The sequence below is a fragment of the Camelina sativa genome, chromosome 17, assembly GCF_000633955.1.
Source record: "Camelina sativa cultivar DH55 chromosome 17, Cs, whole genome shotgun sequence".
Classification (NCBI taxonomy): domain Eukaryota; kingdom Viridiplantae; phylum Streptophyta; class Magnoliopsida; order Brassicales; family Brassicaceae; genus Camelina; species Camelina sativa.
Genome location: NC_025701.1, coordinates 20,806,288 through 20,813,070, shown reverse-complemented (window position 1 = coordinate 20,813,070; position 6,783 = coordinate 20,806,288). Strand labels below are relative to the sequence as shown.

The following is a 6,783-nucleotide window of genomic DNA, read 5'->3' as shown; positions in this document are numbered from 1 at the left end:
ACTATGCAATTTTAGGATTTTGTTGACGACTTTTTTAGTAGGTTCGTAATTTACTTACATGTGTTTTTTTTAAGTAATAGTAAGCTAACAAAAATGATCTTGAACATGTTCAAATTTGATTAAATTTTTAATGAGGTCTTATTTTCCTATAAATAGATGTATGTCCTAATCAAAATTCATCACACCAAAAAAAAGATCAATAAAAAAGAAAGATTATTCCTTTGTAGAAGTACCTTTCACCAATATTAGGAATCTCTTTCAATTTCATTAAACATTGGTATGATGCTAATTATGTATTTTTATGATTTATCGTGATATTTTGTAGTCTAGGAATTCCAAATTTTTATTTCTTTTATCTATCAAATAAATAGTTTTTAATGGGGAAAGGCTACAAATCATCAACCTTCATTATTGATAACATTCTTTATTTATATATAAATAGATAAACAATAAAATTTTGTTATTTTCTGATTTTTTCAATCTTAAATTAAAACTATTTACCCGATATCATATGAGATACAACATCAACATTTATTCGAAATCATATATCTGATGGAGATTTTCTTTCCAAAATATAGTTTTGCCCTAACCATATGCTTTACATGTTGTTGATGATTTTCTTGCTTTATGATTTTCAGAAAATTGGTCTTGGATAAACTAATGGAAAATAATGAAGATATGAATTCCCAACCAGAGCTATTAAGCATAAGTAAGGAATTTGTATTTTTAATATTTCTATGAATAATTTTCTTTGATAATATTTGTTTATTTATTTATTAGTTGATGGAACCAAGAGTTATATTTATGAACAATTGTGGAATATATGTGTTGGACCTTTGTGTGATCTTCCAAAGCCCGGGGAAAAGAGGTTTATTACTTTCCTCATGGGCATATTGAGCTTGTGAGTCTCTTTATCTCTCTGTATATATAAATATATATATATATATATATATATATATATATTTATTTATTTATATATGTATAATCTTCTGTTTTGGTATTTTGTATGATTTGTGAAATATTTTGCAGGTTGAGACATCAACAAGAGAATTGTTGTTGGATGAGATGAGGCCAAATATTAATCTGCCTTCGAAGCTTCCATGTCGTGTAATTGCTATTCAGCTTAAGGTATGTGTTTTAAGTTCAAGGGGATAAAAATGAGCAACACTATTTTATTTTGTAAGTTTTATTTTCATTTTAGAAATACATAATTTGGTGCTTATTTTTTTTGTAGGTGGAAAAAAATACGGATGAAGTTTATGCTCAGATTTCTTTGATGCCGGATACAACAGTGAGTTGTAAAACATTTAAAATTTAATGTCAAACTTCATTGTAATTTTCTTTAATTTGTTCTACCGATTTTATGAATTTGTGATAGGAAGTTGTAATCCCAATTACTAATGATGGTAGTCGAAAGCCAATGGTTTGTTCTTTTACTAAAGTACTAACAGCGTCCGACACTAGCACACATGGTGTATTATCTCTTCGTAAAAAACATGCCCTTGAATGTCTTCCGCCGCTGGTAATTCTGCATCGCTTCTCTATTGAATAACCTAGAATTTTAAGTTTCATTAATTATATTTATATATAAATATATATATTTAATTTTTGGTTTAGGATATGTCTCAACCAGTGCCTACACAAGAACTTGTCGTAAAAGATCTTCATGATAATCAATGGACATTTAAGCATACCTTTAGAGGTATTGACTATTTTTTCATCAAAATCAGTGACCATTTGATTAGTAAATAAGGATCTTATTTTTGCATTCAGGTACACCGCGGAGGCATCTATTCACCACTGGTTGGACTGCGTTTGTAACATCAAAAAAATTAGTTGCTGGGGACAATTTCATTATCCTTAGGTATATTTCCATCTTACTACATGTCTTTTAGTTTTTGTATTTTGAATTAATTATTTTTGTCGTTACAGAAGAGAGAATGGAGAGCTGCTAGTTGGCATTAGACGAGCGAAGTACGAAATAGACCACATACCTTTATCTCTAATATCAACGCAATGTATGCTACATGGAGTCATTGCTTCTGTAGCGAATGCATTTAATACCAATTGTATGTTCATTGTGGTTTATAAGCCAAGGTATATTTCAAAATACTACTTAATTTTTTTGTTTTTAATGAATACTACTTGATTTCTATTCTATCGAAATAATGTGGATTAGTTTATTCAACAAGTATGTTTACATTTTTGTTTTTGATATAATCTTAGGGCAAGTCAATTTGTTGTTAGATATGACAAGTTTGTAGATGCATTGAAGAATAAGTTTAATTTCGGTTCAAGATTTAGAATGCGGTTTGAGGGTGAGGATTTTTCTGAAAAAAGGTAATGTTTCATCATTTTTTTTTCTCCATTTCTAAAACCCATTATATTTATAACACATTTTGTTTTACAATATAAGGTACTCTGGGATTGTTATTGGTGAAAAAGATTTGTCCCCACATTGGAAAAATTCAGAGTGGCGAAGCCTAGAAGTATTTGTAATTCATACTTTAATTGTATTTGTTTAAAATACATTTTTGTATTCATACTTTAATTAACTATGTTTTGTTTTGAAGGTGCAATGGGACGAGGTATCACCACAAAAACCTAGTAAAGTTTCACTATGGGAAATTGAACATTTAGTGCCTTCATCAAATATTTTAAATACAACTTTGCTCAAGAAAGAAAGCCCTTGTCACCTTGAAATGGGTAAAGACAGATTTTTATAACTGTATTTTTTTCATAAGCTAAAGCTTTCTTATGCAAATACATTTCTCATTCTAACTATCTTCATATATAGGTTCATCATCATCCATTCTTTCGACTGACAACCAAATTGGACGATCGAACATGAGTTCTCCAAAGAATGTGTCTTATCATGACGTAGTTGATGATTCCAAGGTTTCTTATGGTTCGCTAATGAGTTACAGAGTCCCAACCATGCCCAATCCAAACTGTGCTACCGACCAAATTGTTCAACCAATGCAAGAAAATATAACTACCGATGCAACCACTAGTTGCATGTTGTTTGGAGTTGATCTTCTGGCCACACCCTCAAAAAAATGAAGCCGGCAAACAAATTCTCTCAAGTTGAATCAACATTTTCAACATCTTATGAAGTACTAACAAATGTTAAAACAAATAATTAACATATTATGATGTGTACCACCAACAATTACTGGGTATCTTTTTTTTTTCTTGGTTTTGTAATGTTTTGGAATTTAGTATGCCGAGTGAGAGAAGGCAAAGAATAAACTAAAATTTAAATGACTTGAAATTTTAGATTATTGAGAATATAAAAGAGTCGAGGATTAGAAGAGAAGGTTTTATTTAAATTTTCACTGAAAAGACAGTATTTTGTTACTGAAAAAAAAGTTTTTTTGATTTCGTAAAGAATTACTATGGAAGACAAATATATTATTTTATTTCTTTTGTGCAAAAGAAGATAAATACATGATAAGACATTTATACTAAGGGGGTGGTATTGGACAGTCGATTGTGAGAGAATTTAATTGAATAGAATTAAAGTCATAATTTACAGATTTTTAGGGATGGTAAAAGATTTTCAAATCTTTCTTTATCATTCCATAGATTATATTTGCTAACATTTTAATGGAAAGAATAGAATTCTTTTAGAATTGAGACCTTTCTCTCTCTCCTTATAGCCACCATCGTTTATCGATCCCATCCAGGCATCCACCATTACAAGAGTCCCTACCACCTCCAACTCCAGCAACAGAGGCTTCTTATTCATCCCTCCACCACCAGCCTATTCTTTCACAACCGGCGGATCTCTCCATTGCCTTTCCTCAGCTAAAGCCTGGATCCAATCTCGATCCACAGACGCGGCGTTCGAGTTGTGTTTTGCGATGATAATCGTTAGAGATCTCATACTGTTGAGATAATCGTTGCCTCCGGCGTCCATTTTCTTGATCTGGATCTCGGACCATGAATCCCTGGTGACGGATCTGACGAAAGAGATGTGAACACGGTGCTTCCCTGAGCATTCCACACATACCTTGTTCTAATAATGAGTTAGCGTCATGAGTAATCGATGAATATTTGTTTTGTTTTTTATCTATCCAAATCTGACCTTAAAAGCTCGGAATCTATTCTTCACGTTTTACACTAACATTTCTTTTGAATTCTCGCTAAATAATGATGTCTTATAAAATAAGATAACATCCAATAACACTTGAATTTAATAGACTTAAAAAAATAACAACTTGAATAACACTGGAATCTAAAGGATTTTAAAAAAGGTTTAATCGAAGAACAGTGGAATTCGTCATTCTATTAAATTCTTTCACATTCCGGTGTCCAATACCCCCCACTAAATGAGATATATATAAGTGAAAATAAATTGGTGATGTAAGAAAAACAATAATAAGTGAGATAAATTGACCAAATTAACTTTGTAAAATCCCACTTTGCACTTAAATAGTTATAACCAATAAATTTTCACCAAAAAAAAGTTATAACCAATAAATAGATGATTTTAATTTTATAGTTAAGAATCACCTGCAACGATGCCACCATTACTATTAGGGCCAAATGTTTTCCAAATGTTATTTTTAAGGGTTGAATCCAATTTGCCAAGTGTTTTGTTCTAATCTCATGGCTTTCCTCGCCTCCTCAAATATGTCTACAAATCGTCTCCATCACTTCTCTTGAAGTCTTCAAACAAACAGATAAACATTCAGAAAATACTCACTCTAAAAAAAGTGGTCAGCTTTTATGAACATACCGACAATTTTTTTTATGGGTCTAATTAAATATGGAGTACCCTTTTAAAACTAAGATCGAGTTTCGGACGAAAATCATTGTTAGAATGTTGATTTATTTGTAAAGATTAGAGAAAAATATTTATTTCACTTATATCATGCATGATCATAGCCAAACAAGCGTACTTCGGGATGGAGGGGAAAAAGACTTCGCCGGTGGTTGACAGCTCCCATGGTCGGCGATGGATCATGAGAAAGTGTACTAAAACCATCATCATGTACCTAGAAATTTATCACTTCATTCGAGGAGCCATCCACATAACAACGATAGCCCGTAAAATTGGTGTTAAGACTTAAGAGAGTGATGTTCATATATTTTACCATGTTTTCCCTTAGTTTATTCACATCTTTAGCATCTTTTGCTATCCATTTTTACCATTATTGCATAGCTTTAGGACTAATCATGCATTAGAGTATAGTTGCATTGCATTTGCATCTTTTCATGCATAATCAGGTGATTTTGGAGCTTAAGGAGCATGGAAGCAATGCTGAGGAGAAGTGAAGCAATCATGAAGGAAAAGCAAGAGAGTTAAGGCTGAAGAACCAAGGTCCAGAGTCCAACTCGACCCCACACTCGACCAGACACTCGACCGTGTGCAGAGGAGGACTCGACCGAGTGGAGGAAGCAGAAGAAAAGCCAACTCGACCAGACACTCGACCGAGCATAGGGTCGAGTTGACCAAGCCGTTGACTATTTTGTCTTTTAGTATTTTTAGGGCTTCCACCTCCTCTCCTATATAAAGCCTTGTACCTGCAGCCACCAAAGAGTCCAGCTTTTTAGAATAGTCAGAAACCTAGTTTTTACCCTTTTGGGAATTATTCCTTTTGCACTTTTATTTTTCTTAGATCTTGTACTCTTTTAAGAGAGAAAACATAAGATTCTTGGATTTTGTTGGTTTCATAACTTTCAAGATATTAAGAATTCGTGTTTGATTCCTTCTTGAATGTTATAGATCTTTGTTTTATCTTTCATTTGATGCAAGTTTCAGTATTTTCTGGGTTTATGACTTTGATGTTCATCATGTGTTCTTGTGAGTAGTAGCTTAGGATCTTGAGGATGGGTTAGGCTGGGCTATGTTTGAGGTTTGTTTGCTTTGGTCAAGCTTGATTGTGGTAGAATCTCTTCTAGGGTAGATGTTCTTAATGCTAATCCTGAACTGAGAAGTTAGGGTTTGATTTCAAGCATCTTAGCATCACACCAATGTTTAAGGAGCATAGATAAGGCTAGATCTAGAGCTTACATTAGGCTTGCTAAGAGATTAGAGGTCTTGTTTGGTATGAGATGTATTGCTTAATGCCTGCTTGTGTAGACTCTTTACTATGTGAGAACAAGTCTAGAGATGCATAGGTTTGATTGTTTCTTGCCATGAGAGTGGATTAAACTTGTCTTAGATTTATATGTCTAGAGATTAGTTCAAAGCTTTGCTTGAGATTTGTTGACCAAGTTAGATAACCTCATTCATTAGTCCAGCCCATGAATGCCTCCTCAAGGCCTTCCTTGTTTATTGATTTTTAAGTCTTAATCCTGCTGTTTGATTGTTGTTTGATTCGTTCTTGTGTTGCTCTGTTTTTCTTGCATTGCTTTGTTTCACGGATTTATCCAGCTCGACCCTGCACTCGATCTACACTCGATCGAGTGCCTGCTCGAGTTTATCCCCAGAACTCTTGTTTATGATTAGTAGTTGTCCTGTCTTATCTCTAGTCTCATTCTATTTGCATTCCTGTTGCATTTGCTTATTTTCCTGTTCATTATTGTCTTGCATTAGTTCATTAGCATAGTTTCTATTTATGTTCTAGCTTCATTGTAGTGATAATCATTTTGTTCCATTTATATTCAGCATCTAGTTCTAGTAGTTTTACTTTCTACTCATTACATTTCATTAATAGGATTGTTAGTGACAAACATCCTTTGCATATTTGGCTTAACTTAGGCTCATATACACATCCTGATTGTTCACAACCCTCAGATTGGATTGACACCTCTTGTACTACAATTGCATAA

At 32.9% G+C, this 6,783-nt stretch overlaps 1 pseudogene; it reads left to right on the top strand.

Annotated features, from left to right (window-relative positions):
• LOC104759675 lies at positions 661 to 3,063 on the top strand (annotated as a pseudogene).